The sequence below is a fragment of the Setaria viridis genome, chromosome 3 (genome assembly GCF_005286985.2).
Source record: "Setaria viridis chromosome 3, Setaria_viridis_v4.0, whole genome shotgun sequence".
Lineage (NCBI taxonomy): Eukaryota > Viridiplantae > Streptophyta > Magnoliopsida > Poales > Poaceae > Setaria > Setaria viridis.
Window position 1 is genome coordinate 10,104,199 of NC_048265.2, and position 18,879 is coordinate 10,123,077.

Sequence of the window (18,879 nt, forward strand, 5' to 3'; positions counted from 1 at the left end):
GGAGAGTACCCAAAGGCTAGTACTTAGCCCGCCTTCTGACTTGGAGCTCCAGAGGGCCATGGATGTGTTCCGGGGCGTCCAGGTAGATATTGCTGATGTTACTGCAGGACCCGAGTAGTCGTGAAGCGTGAAACTTACAACGTACTCGGACCTTTTCAGGAAAGAAACCACCAGCTGGAGCAGGAGTGCGCCCAACTGAGAGAAGCGCTTCGGGTTCATGAAGTCGGGGCGAAATCCTTTGCCGTGGAACGCGCGGATCACGCCGTTCTGCAGGAGAAACTGGAGAGCCGCTATAAATCCTTGAACAAGAAGTATCAAGGTAAGCATTGCGACTACTTTGGGTGTGTCCAACTGTAGTTGGCTGTGGCCTGAGTTCTTTGTCTTTGTAGAGCTGAAGAAGCAGGAGGCGTCTGCAAGGAACCAAGTCATTGATTGGAGGAACGCTCACGATCGAGTGGCAAATGAAGCTGAACATCTTCGGGCTGCGCTCACTGAAGCAGAAGCTGCATGCGAGCACCAGCGGGACCGTAAGATGCAGAATGGCGTGATGCTTGCCATGGCCATGGTGGCGTGCAGAGACCATGCCCAAACCTTGGGACGACTTCGGGGCGAACTCCGAGAACTGTCTGGAGCGGCCGAAGATTTGGTGAATGCCATAGCCCCCGTGGAAGGCGCAGGACCGCAATCGCTAGTAGAGCGACTAAGAGCTGCCCCGAGTAAAGTAGCGGGACTTTGCAAGAGTGTTTGCAAACATGTGCTTGCAGTTGTGAAGTCCTACTACCTGAGGGCAGACTTGGCGGCAGCTGGAGATGGCGTGGCTCGCAACTGCACAGAGGAGGCCTATGCGCAGTACCTTGAGGAGGCGGAGCCCATTGCGGCCAAGATGTCGGAGTTCGTCTCCTTAGAAGAACTTTGAGCTTTTTGTGTGTACTCTTATCCTTGTACCAAATATGTTGATACTTTTTGAATATCAAGATTTTGGATTTTGTCGTACCATCGTCTTGCCAAGAATAATTTTTAATCGAAATATGCCGACTCTGCAGTGCCTGACCCTCCGGGGAGGGAACTCCTCTTCGCGCGACCCCGAGGCCGGGGTCGGATGCGCCCGACCCTACGCGGGTGAAACTCCGCCTCGCCCGACCCCAAGCCCTGGGGTCGGGGGCGCTTAACCCCGTGGGGGTGGAACTCCGCCTTGTCCGACCCCGAATCCTGGGTCAGGGGCGCTCGACCCCTCGAGGGTAGAACTCCGCCTCTCCTGACCTTAGGTCCCAGGGTCGAAGTAGTCTGAGTCCCCGTCGTGTAGGCTAAGCTTGGCTTGTAGTAGTCCCGAGTGTCGAGTAGTCGTAATGCAGTGTGAGTACTCATCTTCTGAAGGGCACGGGTGTACTGTACAGGGTTGTCCTTTGTAGATGTACGAGTGTATTGTGCACTTTTGTCCTGTTGCGGAGGCACGAGCGTACTGTGCTCCTTTGTCTATTGCAGCATGAGTGCAGTCACATGGGTGGAGTCAGGAGTCGTCAGACTCATTGATCACGGGTACACAGTAACTCTTGGGACGGTGGTAGTTGCGGCTTTCGGCTATAAATAGAGCCATCTGGTGGTCGAACCAACTCAAGTTTCTGAGTAGCAATGGATTGCCTGCGTTTGCTTCTGTTTGAGTCTAGAGAGCCAGCAAAGAGCGCACCGGTGCTAGAAGATTCCTCGTAGATTAAGACCACCTTGCCTCCACAAGCTCTTGCACTCGTAGGGATAGCCGCGATGCTAGAAGAATCCTCGTAGGAGGGTTCGTCGCCAGCCTCATCCCGTAGCTACTGATCCAGTGGAGTACGCGCTGGAACTCGCAGCGAGTGATGGGTGGTGAGTGCCGCGGTCTTCACCCCGCTCTGAAAGATAGTGGAGGTGCGGCCGTAGAGTAGATAGGCTTCACAAGGCTAGCAAAAAAGCATCCTTGGTTCTCTCTAGGCGCGTCTTCCCAGTTTTGACGTTGCCGCTGTCCTGATGATGGCGGTAATGGAGTACCTGGACGTGCCTTGGGGAGGACACCAGGGCGTGGTTGCATTTTGCGCAGCTTCCTTGCATGTAGGCCCCTCCTGCGGTCGGCAGACCTGAGTGGCCTTGTGATATAGTAAAAGCCTGAGACTTAAATGCAGCCCACCAGTAGGCAGTTGCTTGTAGTCTTTGTTGAGCTGAGTCCTTGTACTCGTATGTAACGTTGATGTACTCATGTTTCGGGAAGAGTTTGTATCAGGGCAGGTATCTTTATTGTATGGATAGCGCGTTGAAGCGAACACCCCTTGAAGTCGATAACCGAGTAGTCGTCCCGAGTAGTTGCCTGGAAGTGAGTACTCGAGTGCTGCTACGGGTAATAGCGACAAAGGTGTTCTATATTCCAAGAGTTTGGCACCTGTTCTCCTGAGAGCTCTTGGAGTCTGTAAGATCCAGGTCCTGTAACCTTTGATACGATGTAAGGACCTTCCCATGGTGAATTGAGTTTATGCAATCCTGATGTATCTTGAATACGCTTAAGGACCATATCGCCCGAGTTAAAAGATCTTTCTTTGACGTTGCGATCGTGATAACGCCTTAAACCGTCAAGGTATCTGGCAGATTGCACTAGTGCTGCGCATCTTGCTTCTTCCAAACTGTCGATATCCGTTCGCCGTGTTTCTATTGCAAGCTCTTCGTCATATTGTTCGTCGGATGGTGATTGCCACATGATGTCAGCGGGTAGTATGGCTTCTGAGCCATATACCAGGAAGTAAGGTGATAGCCCCGTAGTCTTGCATGGTTGGGTACGTAGGCCCCACAAGGTGTTGGGTAATTCTTTGAGCCATCGGCCGCCTTTGGTGTTGCCGACGTCATGTAGTCGTTTCTTCAGAACATCGAGTATCATGCAATTAGCACGCTCGACTTGACCGTTGGCTCGCGGATGAGCAACCGAGACATAGCGGACGTCGATGCCGCTGTTCTCGCAATATTCCCAGAAGTCGTGATTATTGAAATTTGACCCGAGATCTATGATAATCCTGTTGGGAAAACCGTAGCGATGGACGATGTCATCCAAGAAGTCGAGTACTCGGTCTGCCCTTGAGCAAGTGACTGGTTTGACCTCGATCCACTTGGTGAACTTGTCGATTGCCACGAGTACTCTGTTGAATCCTCTTGGCGCAGTTGATAACGGGCCAATCATGTCGAGCCCCCAGCAAGCAAATGGCCATGTTGGAGGTATTGTGACCAGCTTGTAAGCCGGCACATGTTGCTGTTTTGTGAAGAATTGACAACCTTTGCACTTCTGGACGAGTTGCTTGGCGTCGGCCAGAGCCATTGGCCAGTAGAACCCTGCTCTGAAGGCCTTGCCGACTAGTGTCCTTGAAGAGGCGTGGTTGCCGCAGATTCCTTTGTGAATTTCCTCTAATATTTCTTGGCCATCTTCTCTGGTGACGCACTTCATGAGTACTCCAGATGATGCACCTTTTCTGTAGAGCTTGTCTCCGACTAGAACGTAATTCTTTACACGTCGGGAGATTTGCTCGGCTTTATTCTTGTCGGATGGTAGTTGGTGATCTTTGATATAGTCGATGAAGGGTGTCCTCCAGTCGACTTCTATCATCATGATCTCTCGAGAACCGTCAGTAGTTGGGACTACTGGCGGTGTGACCTGTCCAGGTATGGATGGCTTGCGTAGCTCGTGTACGAAAATTCCTGCTGGAACTTCTACATGAGTTGAGCCCATTTTAGATAAGATGTCGGCGGCAACGTTGTTGTCGCGGACGATGTGATGGAACTCCAAGCTGGAGAATTTATTTTCCAATTTACGGACTTCTTTGCAATAAGCGTCCATGTTGTCCTTGTTGCGGTCCCACTCGTCATTGACCTGGTTTATGACGACTAGGGAGTCGCCGTACACCAGTAGTCGTGTGATGCTGAGGGAGATCGCAAGGCGAAGGCCGTGTAGCAGTGCTTCGTACTCGGCTTCGTTATTGGATGCTTCCCAGAACATCTGCAGCACGTACTTGAGTTGGTCTCCTTTGGGGGAGATGAGTAAGACGCCTGCACCGGCCCCTTCAAGTTTGAGGGATCCGTCGAAGTACATTACCCAATGTTTTGGTCGTTCGACTGGAGTAGGAACTTGATTTTTAGTCCACTCGGCTATGAAGTCGGCCAAAGCCTGAGACTTGATGGCTGTCCTTGGCTTGAAGCTCAAAGTAAGAGCTCCGAGTTCGACTGCCCATTTGGAGATTCTATCCATGGCATCTCTGTTATGGAGAATTTCACCAAGCGGAAAGTCGGAGATGACTATGATGTTATGCTCTTGGAAGTAATGGCGTAGCTTCCGGGAGGTGAGCAGAATAGCATATAGGAGTTTTTGTATCGGTGGATACCGAGTTTTGGAGTCCGAGAGTACTTCGCTGACAAAATAGACAGGTCGTTGGACCTTGTAGGCGTGGCCCGGTTCAGACCGTTCGACTACCATTGCCGTGCTGACGACATGAGTGGTAGCGGAGATGTATAGGAGCAAGTCTTTGAGTTGTGTCAATGCCTTATCTGCCTCTTCCGTCCATTTGAACTTGTCCTGGCGTTTGAGAAGCTTGAAGAAGGGTAGTCCTCGTTCTCCAAGTCTCGAGATGAACCGGTTGAGAGCGGCCATGCAGCCTGTGAGTTTCTGCACATCCTTATTGCTGGCTGGAGCCTGCATGTTTTTGATGGCAGATATCTTCTCCGGGTTGGCCTCAATGCCGCGATGGCTAATGATGAACCCGAGGAGTTTGCCGGAAGGTACTCCGAAGACGCACTTAGTAGGATTGAGTTTCCATCGGAAAGCGCGTAGACTGGAGAAAGTTTCCTCCAAGTCGGCAATGAGGTCCTCCCGCTGTCTTGTTTTGATGACGACGTCGTCGACGTAAGCTTCGACATTGCGATGAAGCTGCTTCTCGAAGCACATCTGTATAGCCCTTTGGTAAGTTGCTCCTGCGTTCTTGAGTCCGAAGGACATTGTTGTGTAGCAGAAAGCTCCAAAGGGCGTGATGAACGCTGTTTTGGCTTGATCTTCCTCTTTGAGGCTTATCTGATGATAGCCGGAGTAGCAATCGAGGAAGCATAGCAAGGCGCACCCAGCGGTGGAGTCAACCACTTGATCGATCCTGGGTAACCCAAAAGGGTCTTTCGGGCAATGTTTGTTGCGGTCGGTGTAGTCGACACACATTCTCCATTCGTTGTTTTTCTTGCGAACAAGCACAGGATTGGCGAGCCAGTCAGGATGGAAGACTTCCTTGATGAATCCCGCCGCGAGTAGTTTGGCTAGTTCTTTTTTGATGGCGTCGCGTCTGTCCTGAGCAAACCGGCGTAGTCGTTGCCGTTTTGGAGTAGCTTTGGGATCAACATTGAGGGAATGCTCGATCGGTTCCTTGGGCACACCTGGCATGTCGGTCGGCTTCCAAGCGAAGATATCGTGGTTAGCCCGAAGAAAACTGACGAGCGCGAGTTCCTATTTAGGATCCAGCCCTGTACCGATCAGGGCTGTCTTGGAAGGATCTCCGGTCTGGAGGTCGATCGATTTGAACTCTTGCTCGCTGGCGGGTTTCACCTTTGTGGAGCCCGGCTTGTTTTCTGGGATCTCGAGTTCAGTTGGATGGAGTTTCTTTGAAGCTGTGAAGACTTGCTGCATGGGACTAGGAGATTGAGTAGTCGCAGCAATTTCCACGGCCTCGGTGTCACACTCATAGGATCTCCGGAGATCTCCTCGTAGCGTGAGCTCGCCTTTGGGACCTGGCATCTTGAGTACCAGGTAGACATAATGTGGTATGGCCATAAACTTGGCTAGTGCCGGCCGTCCGAGTATGGCGTCATAAGAAGTCTCGAAGTCGGCGACCTCGAATCTGATGTACTCGGTGCGGTAATGTTCTTTGGTTCCGAAGGTGACTGGGAGGACAACTTGCCGCAATGGTATGACCGCGTTTCCAGGCACAATGCCGTAGAAAGGTGAATCCGTTGGAGTAAGCATGTCCGTGACGTCGAGGCACATTTTCCTTAATGTTTTGGCAAAGATAATGTTGAGACCGCTCCCGCCATCGATGAGGACTTTGGTTAATTTTGAACCTGCCACAACTGGATCCAAAACTAGTGGAAAACGGCCGGGTTCTGAAAATTTTGTCCATTGATCCTTTCTGCTGAAAGAAATAGGAACTTCCGACCATTTTAGCGGTGCGGGGTCCGTCGGCTCGATGGCCATGATCTCCCTGAGTACGAGTTTGTTGGCTCGCTTGGATGCTGTGCCAGGGATGCCACCAAAAATGACGTTGACGGTTTTTGAGGCTGGTTGGAAATCGTCATCTTCATCTTCGTTGTTGCGGGCTTTGTTTTTGCCCTTGTGTCTGTTTTTGGCGTACTCTTCAGGAGTTGGTGGTGCTGGCAAGTCTTGCATGACTCGGCGCATGCTGTAGCAGTCCAAAGCGGAGTGTTTGCTAGTCGGGTGCCATGGGCACTGCTTTTTGAGTAGCTCCGTGAAGGTTGGTCCATCGTCATTTCTACGCTGTCCCTTTTTCCCGGAGCTGGTCATGGTAGCAACAGTGTTGTCGGGCTTCCTTTTGCGATTATGATTACCTGAATAAGAATTCCGAGCATCGTTATGACGAGTTTTATCTGTGTCATTGTTGTGGGTGTTGTCACGTCCACAGTTACGGTGGGAACCGAACCATTCACGTTCTTTGTCTTCTTCATCGGCCCACTGTTGCACCATGAGCTTGAGTTCTTTGACATCGGCTGGCCGTCGCCGACCGAAGTCTTGGTATGTTCGTCGATCGTAGAGTCCGTTTTGGAAACACTCGATGACGTCCGCTTCGGAGATGTCTACTATGGTAGCCTTCTTTTCGAAGAACCGTCGTAGATAGTCGCGCAGGGTTTCGCCCTCTCTCTGCTTAATTTGTTGTAAGTCAATCTTGTTGCCTAGTCTAGCCATGGAGCCGACGAAGTTGTTGGTAAAAGCCTTTGTCAAGTCTGCCCAGGAGTCGATGGACTTGGGTTTAAGTGACTCGAGCCAGGTTAGTGGTGCGGGTTCCATGCATATGGGAAAATGAATGACTTTGGTGTCGTTGTTGCCTCCGGCTGCTTAGACGGCTAGCGAGTAACAGCGTAGCCATCAAATTGGATCTTGCTTGCCATCATACTTGGTAATGCCGGTCGGTTTGAACTTTTCAGGTAATTTTGTTTTCATTACCCGGTTCGTGAAAGCGGGAAAGTGGTTGTAGCTGTCGACTTACCGTTCACACCGACTGTTAAGGATTTCTCGTAGATCGCTGATGTTGGACATCTCGCGGTTCTTCCGAGTAGGGCGAACACTTTTAACTGAGTTGGTGCAGCTGACATCACCTACATCCTTCTGTTGAGTAGGAGCTTTATGCTTGCTTGGACCTTGGCTGTGTTGCCGAGGTTGGTTGACTACATCGTTGTTTCGTGGAGCGACATTTTTATCTGCGGCCCCCCTGCTTCCTTCTGTAATGCGGGGAACGGACGGGATTGGTGATTCTTTGTCAAGCAGTTTGTAAGCTTGCTTCGCGAGTTGTGCGATTAGTCCGTTGCCACGCTGCACGAGTTGAGCTGTGGCTACGTTATCCTTGTCTTGAGGCATCAGTGTCGTCAAAAGGTTGATTGAAGCGATAGCCGCGAGTGGAGTATTGTGCTCCTGAGCCTGAACTGCGTTGAAAGCCCGTTCAAGATTTGTAATAGGGATATTTGTAGCCATCGACTGTCGACGCTCAGCTCGAGCGGTATTGCGCGCCCTTCGTTGGTTGCGCTGTTCGGGAGTTTCATTGTCAGCTGTGGATTCATCTTCAGAGATGTTGTCGATTTGTGCTAGTCGTCTGGGGGTTCTGTTCTGGCTAGTACCCGGATTATTATTCTGAGTAATAACAAGTATCTCCCTATTCGAGTAGTAGCTTCCTGAACTTGATGTAGCAATCTCTGTATAGCTTCCTTCGTGGTTGGATGTAAGTGGAACGCCTTCTTGGTACGGCAGGTTGTCTATATGGGCGACGAGGCGCGAGTCGTAGTCGCGGTCGAAAAGAGATGGTCGCAATCCTGGCCAATGGACGAATCTGCCTTGAGGTGTCGAAGTTATTACCAACCCTTGGGCTGGACCGGATAATGGTATTTCAGGAGAGTAGGATGAGTCGGAGTCAACGTCCTTATCATACCCGAGTTCGACTCGGGTTCGAGCAAGAAAATCTTGATAGACTTTTGTCGCGTTGCGAAGTCCGTGCGGGAACCGCTTTGAAGTCGAAACTGATTTGGATGCTGACTGGGGTCGCCGAATCCGAAGCGAGTCCGACCCTGAGTCCAGGGGTCGGCCGAGCCCGACCTTGTGAGGGAGTAGCTCCGCCTCGCCCGACCCTGAGTGGAGCGCCGCCTCGCCCGACCCCAAGTCCTGGGGTCGGGAGAGCCTGACCCTGTGGGAGGGTGGCTCCGCCTCGCCCGACCCCGAGGCCTGGGGTCAGCGAAGCCTGACCCTGCGGAAGGGTAGCTCCGCCTCGCCCGTCCCCAAAGTAGGCTCCGTCTCGCCCGACTCCAGGGCTTGGGGTCGGTGGCGCCCAACCCTTGAGCGAGACGTTGGAGTAGTTCGAGGCGAAGTCAAGTCCGACACGTAGTTGAACTTGGGCTTGTTGACTTTGAAATCTTGATTTTTCCTGGTTACTTCTTCTGGTTTCTTCTCCTGAGAGTCGACGATCTGGCGTCGGAACGATCCCGAGCCTTCGGCGACGCAGAGCCAGGATCCGAAAACGAAGGTGGCACCAGCTTCGATGAAGAAGACAGGCCTGATGATGACTTTCGCCATTGAGTTCTCGCTGAGAAACTCGACGAGTGCCCCTACCTGGCGCGCCAGCTGTCGGTGTTTTAGACCGGCAACCCGCCTAGGGGGTACCCTAGGTGGTCTTTTATGCGTTAAGGGTCGTCGAGAATCAAGGAATCAATGGTGACGTAAGGAACACGATTTAGACAGGTTCGGGCCGCTAGATCGCGTAATACCCTACGTCCTGTGTGTTGGTTTGTATTGATGTATGTTCTGGTCCTGAAGGATCTGTTTTGAGGGGGGTCCCTGCCCGGCCTTATATACCCAGGAGGGCAGGGTTACAAGTCTGAGTCCTAGTCGGGTACTATTACAGAGTTCTACTCGGTATCGTCCCGAGTAGTTTTCCATAAACATGAAAGACTAGTCCGAGTAGGATACGCCCATCCTTGTTTTGATCACGTCCGAGTGCGTCCCATAGTGGGCCGCCCAAGGCCTACTCGTGGGTCCGGGGAGTAGTCCCGATAGATATCAATTAGAATATGGTGAGGCTCATTGGACAGTTGTAAAGAGTATCCTTAAGTACTTCAGAAGAACTAAGGATGTGTTCCTAGTGTTTGGGGTGAAGAAGAGCTCGTTGTAATGGGTTACACCGATGCTAGCTTCCAAACAGACAAGGATGATTCTAAATCGCAGTCTAATTTTGTGTTCTGCCTCAATGGAGGGGTAGTGAACTAGAAAAGTTCTAAGCAAGAGATGGTAGCTGATTCGACGACGGATGCTAAGTATATTGCAGCTTCTAAAGCTGCAAAGGAAGCTGTTTGGATCAGAAAATTTGTTTCTGAGTTGGGTGTTGTCCATAGTGCGTCCAGTCTAGTGGACCTCTATTGTGATAATAGCGGAGCCATTGCACAAGCAAAGGAGCCTAAATCAGACCAAAAGTCTAAACATATACTACGGTGCTATCACCTCATCCACGAGATCATTGATCGAGGTGATGTGAGGATTTGCAAGGTGCACACGGATATGAATGTTGCTGATCCATTGACGAAGCTTGTTCAACAACCAAAGCATGAGGTGCACACCAGATCTATGGGTATTAGATACTTACATCAGTGATCCTAGTGTGTGTGGAAGAGTTGCGGCATGAACATTTTTATATACTATTGAATAAAGTGTTATTCGTTCCTTGAGTAACTATCATTTACATTGATCAACAAGTATGTGACTTGGTTCGTGAAACTCTTTGTTGATTATGATGTTATTCTAAATGATCACTAGCCTACATCATTATGTGGGATAATAATAACACAGACTAGCATATGTATTACTTGATGATCATGTTTCACGGATCATAGATATGGAGATATCAGATTAATAATGTAAACACATGTTGGTAAACATGGTGTAGGATTGACCCACCTCGAGACACTGCTGGGATTGTTATTTTGTATGTGCCACAGTTGGTCTCGAGTGGTACACCTGCTAGATTCTTAGACTTGAGATCGCCATTGTTTCTCACTGGGTAGTAGTGCATTTTGGAACTTCCAAACGCTACTCCGTAACTGGGTAGTTACAAAAGTAGTCTTCGGGTGTATCATGAAACATGGAATGGGATGTGAGCGGATTAAGATGGAATTTGCCCCTCCTAAATAACAGGAGAGATATCTTTGGGCCCCTCAAGATAGTTGGATTGGGAAGTACATGGTCATGCCAATATGATTAAAGAATTAATCACAGTGACTAAAGGTTAGTCATGAATTGAATCCACTATTTGATCGAGTGAATGGTCAAGCTATCATAAGGGTGGCACGTATCTCACCTTGAGCTTGACTGGTATCGTGTGGCAAAGGGATTAGTATGTGAGTAAATGTACCTAGGTTCGGCCGATAAGATATTTATGTACATTCGGGAGTCAGTATGTCCTACTAGGTACCGCTGCTGACTTGTGGTTCGGAAACAGTTTCCATTCACGGTCATTTGCTCATGAACCTAATGGGTCACAAACTTAAGGGGTTTGAATATTGGAAAAGCTTTCCTATATGATTGTCTCTAGTGCAAGTGGGAGATTGTTGGTGATGTGCCTAAGAGGCAATCATAACAATTCGGACTAAAGGTCCATAGGATAATTGATCCATGAGGGATTAGCGTAACTAATGGGCTTTCAACCTGAAAGCCCATTAATGTGCTCTATAAATATGAGGGGTGGGGCTAGGGGCGCACCATCCCACCACGCCGCAACCCTAGCCGCTACTTCCTCTTGGCCTGACCCCGAGACCCTTGCCACGCGCGCGATGCTAGCACACCGGCGCATAGCATTCCTTCCTCGTACATGTGGACTCCGTGGAGGCGCTACTGCTGTTGCTGCTGCGCTAATCGGCTATGGCGGCGCGAGGCGGCTGCTGAGGTGAGGACGAGGAGGAGGTGTTGACACCTTTTTTGACATACATCAAGGATGGTGTTAAAAGGAAGCAGAGATGCCAATGCATAGTGGAAACACAACAGCTAGTGGAATCGGTCGATGAGGTTGCAGAGGGCTCAGCCAATGGAGTTATGAGAGATCGGCCGATGATGGCAAAAACTGTGCCGATAGAGTAAGACAGAAGCCTAGCCGATGGAATCACAAGGGTGCAGCCGATGGAAGATGATGGAGGCATAGCCAATGGAGTCAGCCGATGCAAGCAGGAGGGTTCCAGCCAATTGGAAATGTTGGAGGTTCGGCCGATGAAGAGTAGGTTTTGGCCGATAGAGGCCAAGTTCGTTTCCGACTCCTGCGCGAGTCATTTTTATTTTATTTAGAAAGTTTGTTTCTTTAGAGATAGATCTTATGTTTTGTCATAATCGACTACGACTAGAAGTCTTGATGTTTAGGGTATAAATAGGGGCCCTGCGAGGTATGGGAGGACTTAGACATCATAATCAATACAAATCTACTATTTTCGCAATTTACTTTCAAGTCGGCGACTTTGCCATTATTTTGTTTTCTTCACGAGTTCTTCCAAGCTAGTTGGGCTGCATCGCTTCGATCTCCGGCTAGACTGTAAGTTCCGCGTTTATCGAATACTTTCTAGGCTTTAACTTCGAGCGCATCGCTGTCGTTTCGTCTAGATTTATTCATAAGTTATCGATATTTGCTAGATCTGCAAGCTTTATTTGTTAAATCTTGTTGTTTTAGCTTTTATCACAGTTATCCAGCTTGGAACACGTTCTGATCGGCTTTTACTTTATTTTTTCATATCAATCTACTGCCACATAGCCGGTTAGATCTGTTTTGAGTATTGTTCATGTAGTACTGTTTATGTTGTGTTTTATGCTTCCTTTACATCTACTACAACCATATCGGCTGACCTAGCCGATTGTCTTTTGTTCGTGTCGGCAGTCCTACCAATACGCCCTGTGGAGCGATTCGGAATACCAGCCGATTTGCTCTTGTATTTGACATTTTACTTGTCCTTATCAATCAACAGGTCAGATTGACTAGCACGCCGCGGATCGTTAGGGCTACAACCCGAACAGAAGCGAAGCAGATTCTCCCAGGTTTCGTGTGTTAGTACGCGAGGGTCATCTCTTGATTTTTGCGTCAACAGGAGGCGATCGTGATCGACTACTTCCTTACACCGACACGCATCTACGTTGGACCGGCTGCTTCAACTCTTCTTCATTGCGCTACGCGTCTAGCGATAACGATCCATAACTCCTTCCTGGCAAATCTCCTGGATGATGCCATAAATGTAATTGTTATAGTAGCCTACCCGCTTATCCCGATACCGCGCGCGGCGCCAGTGAGCGCCAGTGAACCGGCGTCATGCGGGCGGAGCACGCGACGCGTGCCCCCGCGTGTTTTGCATTGCAGGTTGCCCACGGCGCGCGCGGGCTCGCGGCACCCCGGCCGGCAGCAGCAGGCGCCTCGGCGGGCCGGGCGCTCAGACCGTGGCGCCGCGCCAAGCTACTGGATCTCACGGTGGTTGATTGGATTCAAAGGGTATCATTGGCTACTTGGTAGTACCAGTAGTAATAAATTATTTTCCAGAGGAGTCAGGGCCACATTCTACGGCAACGAGATGCACGAGAGATCCACACAGTCTGACACTGCAGGGACCCTCGCCTTCCTTCCCCATCAGCGATTACACGCGACTGTCGGCCATTGATTGGCCCACTTTCTCCGGCAAGCTAGCTTTTCCTTTTGTCTGTCCAAAGGAATGGCTGGCAGACGTTTCCTCATACAGCACTGATTGCAATCCTACGCCCCCCCTTGAATTATTGCTGATGCCCCTAGTAGTCCCACCCCCATCGCTCCACCAGGCCGCAGCGACAGCACACGGTATCCGAGCTTCCAATGTCCCTTCGAAACAAAACAAAATATCTCAAGATCTTTACAAGGCGTATATATCTGGAGCCGCACGATCGGACGACCCCCTCTGTCTCCGTATACGCGCAATCATCAGCTAGCTAGGGTGCGATTGGTTGCCTGCTTGCGCTAGGGTTTGCTCGCCGGATGCAGAACCTCTTTGATTAGTTGTTTGCATCGGGCCTAGCTCTCCAGATGCAAAATGCGTTGTCTAGCCTGATTCCGGGGAAACGAGGAGGTTGGCCGTTTCTCCTTAGCCAGGCTCGTTGGATATGGGCAATTAATCAGTTAATAACTTTATTAGTGTATATGATTAGCATATATGAAATAATATTAACTTATTTTAAATAATATTAAGGAGTAATGAGATGAATCATAGGCTATAAGAGAATAGTTACACATATTAAATATCGTAGTGATGGTTGTTTTTCTATTTTTATCTCACACACCATTTCTCCATGCAATCAACCAAATATCATCTCATCTCAACCAGTTCAAGTGCATACAAGCAACCAAATATTGCAATGTTGCATGCGCTCAGCCTGTCCAGCGGGAGTCTAGTTCCAATATACGAGCCAGGCTAGTCACGTACGCGAACCAATCACGCCCCCAGTGTACGTGCACACGCACCGAGTGACGCAAGCGCCCTCGTTTTGCCGCACGTGCTTGTCGACCGATCCGCATCCACCGATCTCCACTGCCCAGCGACGGCGACCGCGGGCGCCCGGCTCGAGTCAGGACAGGCGCGCCCCATCCCCCCTCCCGGCCCCACCACCCACCCCCGCTCGCGGCGCGGTAGGAGTAGGATCCGGCACGAGACCCACGCGCGCTTGTCCCGGCGCAGCAACGGCGGGAAGCCCTCCCTGGCCCCTGGCAGCGGCAGCATCTGCATGAGCTGAGCCGAGCCGAGCGAGCTGAAAAGTGAAAAGCACGGCGACGGCGGAGCGCGGCCCTCCCGTCTGTAAAAAAAACTTTGTATGGGCGTGGGCGACCGGTGAACGGCTGCCGTCGGCCGTCGCCGCCGCCACTGATGCGGTGACGCACACGCACGGCGCAGCGCAGAGGATCCACGGCGCTCCTTTTGGCTCCGCGCGGGTCGCTCTCCGGAGCCTGTAGCTGGGGCGCTCGCATCCAAATAATTCTGACGCCGACGTGGGGATGCACTGCCGCGCGGTGTGTGTGGACGGGAGCGGGAGGGCTTTGGCCGTGTGCAGGGGCCACCGGGGCACCGGGCCATGGAGGAAGCCAGGAAGGAAAAAGGAAGGAGGCAGGCAAGGGGCGACGTCAAGGACCAGGCGTGAGAGGATTTGTCAGGACCCCCGCACCTCACCACCTCCGCTGCTGCTGCTCTCCGAGAGGGAGAGGGAGAGGGAGGGAACAACAGGGGCCAGTGCTTGGTGCGAGTGCCTTTTCTCCGATGGCACCTCCCCTGTCCTGCCCGGCCGTTCTCTCTCTCGTACGCTTCAGCCTTCGCCCTTCGGTTCAAGCCGTCCGTCCACAACTCCCCATCGCCGTCGCCGATGCCGATTTCCTGTGCGCCTCCCATGGTTCCCGCTAAACTAACGGTGCCTTCGCTTGCGCTTGCGGGAGCGCTGAGACGATGTCTTGGCTTTGTCTCCACCCTCGTTGTCAGTTTACCAGGGTCCCCAGCGGCGTCGGTTAGTTGTATGGTAGTAGAAGTAACAGCAGCATGCGGCACTGCGCAGCAACACGATCTGTGAGTCAAAGCTCCGGCCGTGCCGTGCATGTCATGTCATCGATCGATCGAGCGAGCGAGAGCATGTTACGGATAAGCCAGCCACGTAGTGCAGCCTGGGAGCACATACATGGACGGACCGTCGGGACAGCACAGGAGCTGCGACGACGGCATGCTGATGTTGAACCGCGACGACGTCGTCTCGCCGTGTGTGCGTTCAAGGACGGCGACGGGACGTCGACCGTCACTTAATGCCACTTAATGGAGTAGCACATTTTCAGTGCGACTGATGATGGGCTAAAAACGGGCGCTCTACTCCGGAACGTTCTGAGGAATCGAAGGGATTTGCAACGCGTCGCCAGCGCAACCGTGGTGTAACTGAGTGGTGACCAAAGGAAGAGACGGACCTGCGTGCTGATGATTGTATTGCATTATTCATCGCAGCTGCTACCGGAGCCCTCAGCGTCGGCAACAGCATTCAGAGCTCCCCCCTTCAGAAATCTGGAGATTCCATGATGTGCCAGACAAACTAGGATGAACTGCGCGCTTCGCCGCGCCCGTATAAGCTGCGCGCTTCTGTTGTGAAGTACATGTACATGCTGTTGTTTGCATTGTTTGCATGTGTATTAGGGCTGAAATGTATTGCAAGTTTCTAAGTGGAATCCATTTGAGCTGACTTTAGCTTGTGTGACCGTGAGGGTTGAATGGGCTTGGTCCTGCCTTGCTCTTTTGTGTGGCCACAACACACAGCAGATTATGGAATCCATTTGTACATATGAATTCTTTTTTCATGGAGGAAAATACAAAATGGTTTAAATATGTCTGATCATCCTACCGAAGGTACTGCCATGATTGGTCACATTTTTTTTAAAGTTCCAGAGACATCCCGTACATATGTGCATTTGAAGTATTATCTTACATGGACATTCAAAAACAGCTCCTACTCTAAATTGCAGCCCACGCCCAAGTTCAACCTTGCATGTTGACTTCTTATCTGTCACTGCACAGAAGCACGAAACATGTGAAACATGACGCGTCTTGCATTGAACCCAACTGAAAATAAAATGCAGGAGTAAACATACATAATCGAGAAAGTAAATTTGAGGCCCAATGTTATAGCCCATGTATGTAGTTGTTGTTAGTGTTGATCTCCACCGACTCGGTCCAATGTCCGAGTGAGTCGGACCTTGAACCTGCGCTCTGATTGGGGGCGCACAACCAACTCATGGTTGCAGGACCGCTCAACAGCGGCGCGCTCACCCCTAGGGCGAGCGCGCGTGCCGGCGAGGGGACCGGCGGTGGCGCCACCCACCACGGGCCTGCAGGGCCCGCCGAGGGGAAGCCTCGGGCTGGCGCTGCGTCGCCGGCCTTCTTCCTCAGCAATGCTCCGCTTGGCGCTACTCGCTCGCCGGTGCTCGCTCGCTCTCGCTCTCGCTTGGCTCTCGCTCGGTTGCAGCGGAGGAAGGAGAGAATTGGCCTAGGGTTTGGCCGGGAGAGAGCGGGGGCAGGGGTTTTGTTCCTCCGGATGCGGCGCGCGGCTGTTGGATCGCGACTAACGGCTGAGATGCGCCGGGCCGACTTTCAGCCAGGTGGGATGACTATTTGGTGGCCCAGGTCCAGGTTGTGGCCTAGGAAAGCAACGTGGGTGAGCGCGCCGACTAGGCCGAGCCGTTTCATCGCTCGAGCCGGCAAGAACAATAGATTTTAGCCTGCCAAGCGAAGCGGGCGCTCACGCCGTTTTGTGCCGGGCCGTTTTCTCGCGGGGGCTGGGAGGGCAGTGAACTTTAGGCCGAGGCAGGCGTGGGGGAAAGACTTGGCCGCAGCACTCGCGGCAGCTGGGCTGCTTCCTCGCATGGGCCACAAGAATAATGCACATTGAGCCTTTTCTTTTTTCTTTATTTCCAACTAATTTCATATTTTCCCTGGAAATTGATTAATGGCTCAAATAAAATTAGTTTTTAGGAGTTTTTCCTGTGGGTAAAATTCACAAATTAAGTTTAAGCTTCCGCTATGTTAAGTTTAAGATAAGTTGAATTTTTGGCATTATTTTGCCAATTTATGCATTAAGTTAAAGTTTTTAGTCTATTTTTTCTAATTAATTTGGAACCAATAGGAAAATTTAATTAGAAAATAAGTAATGTTTCTGAGTATGATAATTTTATCTACTGACCAACGATTGTTGATAAGATTATTGTGCTGGTAAAATTTTTTATCATTATTGATTCTATTTCTGCCCAACGGTGATATAGAATTAATATTGAGAAGTTTCTTGTTTTAATTTGACCAACATGGAATTAACTCAAATTTTTCTGAATTTTTGTTTTCAGGCAATCCTTTGAGTTATATCTTGTCCCTAGAGCCCCTCAATGGAGGGAATTATAGCTCATGGCGAGAGAAGATTGAGATAGCGCTTGCGCTGTCAGATATTGATCTAGCACTAACTGATCCCTGTCCCATTGCTCCTGAGGACCCCGTGAAGGGTGAGAATGAGAGCGAAGAAGATTTCAACGCTCGAGTGCGTGATCATGCACCTGTTAGAATGAAGTACGATCTTGATCGTGCGCAATGGGATCAGTCGAACCGCAAGTGCTTGATGGTGATTAAGAGCTCCATTGTGGAGGCTATAAGGGGAGCAATCCTAGAGTGTGCCACCGCTAAAGAGTACCTCAGGAAGGTGGAGAGTTAGTTTACTAGCTCTTCAAAGGCTTATGCAAGCACTCTCATTAAGAGGCTAGTTACTGAGAAGTATACTGGTGGTGGGATAAGGGAGCACATATTGAGGATGAGTAACATGACATTCAAACTCAAGCCTATGGACATGGAGCTCAAAGATGACTTTGTAGTCCATTTGATCTTTGCCTCCCTACCTAAGGAATTTGAGGCTTTTGTTGTTAACTACAACTCACAGCCAGACAAGTGGGGCATTGAAAAGCTTATTGCTATGTGTGTGCAAGAAAATGAGAGAATTAAGGGCTCACGTGGTGATTCTATCAACTACGTGAGGCAAAATAAGAAGAGAAGTTATTATAATAAGAATTCTAAGCCACAAGGGAAACCTCAGTGGGACAATACCTCCTCTTCTAAGGCACATGGAAAGGCTCCACAAAATGATCACCATCAGAGCTCAAACAATGAAGAGGTGGTGAACAAGGACACTTGCAAGTGGTGCAAGAAGAAGGGACACTACCAGAAGGATTGTGTGGATTTCCTGAAACATTTGTGTAGGAAAGGTGAGGATCTTATTACATTCGTAGATGAGTCCTTGTATTTAAGTTACTTGGTGGATTGATTTAGGTGCAACTGTTCATGTTGCAAATTCATTACAGGGATTCCATACGACAAGGACCCAGCAAAGAGGAGAAAGAAGCATTAAGGTAGCAAATGGTGTCGAAGCTGAAGTTGAAGCTATAGGATGACTCCCATTAGAATTAGTTGATGGTTTTGTACTTCATCTTAGAGATGTTCTCTATGTACCCTCTTTGCATAGAAATTTAATAAGTGTCTCGCGCTTAGACAGTGATGGATTTTCTTATCACTTTGGTGATGGACAATGTAAGATTAAGTTTAATAACAAGTGTGTTGGTCTTGCCTTCAGACAAGACGAGCTTTATTTGCTATCACTTTGTGAGAATGTGAATGTTGTAAGCGCTGAGAATGTGAATGCCTCCTCATCTATGAATGTAAGAAATAAGCGGAAAATAATTGATGATGTATCTGCGAAATTATGGCACTGTCATTTAGGCCATATTTCGAGGGGGGAGAATTGAACGATTAATTAAGGAATCAATTCTTTCACCCTTAGAATTTTTAGATTTTGAGCAATGCATCGATTGCATTAAGGGAAAGTTTGTTAAGGAAATTAAGAAAGATGCCAAACGAAGCGTAGGAATTTTAGAAATAATTCACACAGACATCTGTGGTCCGTTTCCTATGACATCTGTGGATGGTTATGATTCATTTATAACATTCACATATGATTATTCACGTTATGGCTATATTTATCCAATTATGGAACGTTCAGAAGCGTTGGATAAATTTAAGATATTTAAGGCTAAA

General features: G+C 49.9%; 1 pseudogene; it reads left to right on the forward strand.

Annotated features, from left to right (window-relative positions):
• LOC140222148 (uncharacterized) overlaps positions 1–18,196 on the forward strand; it is a 33,193-nt pseudogene extending 14,997 nt beyond the window's left edge.
• Positions 18,197–18,879: the final 683 nt, after the last annotated feature.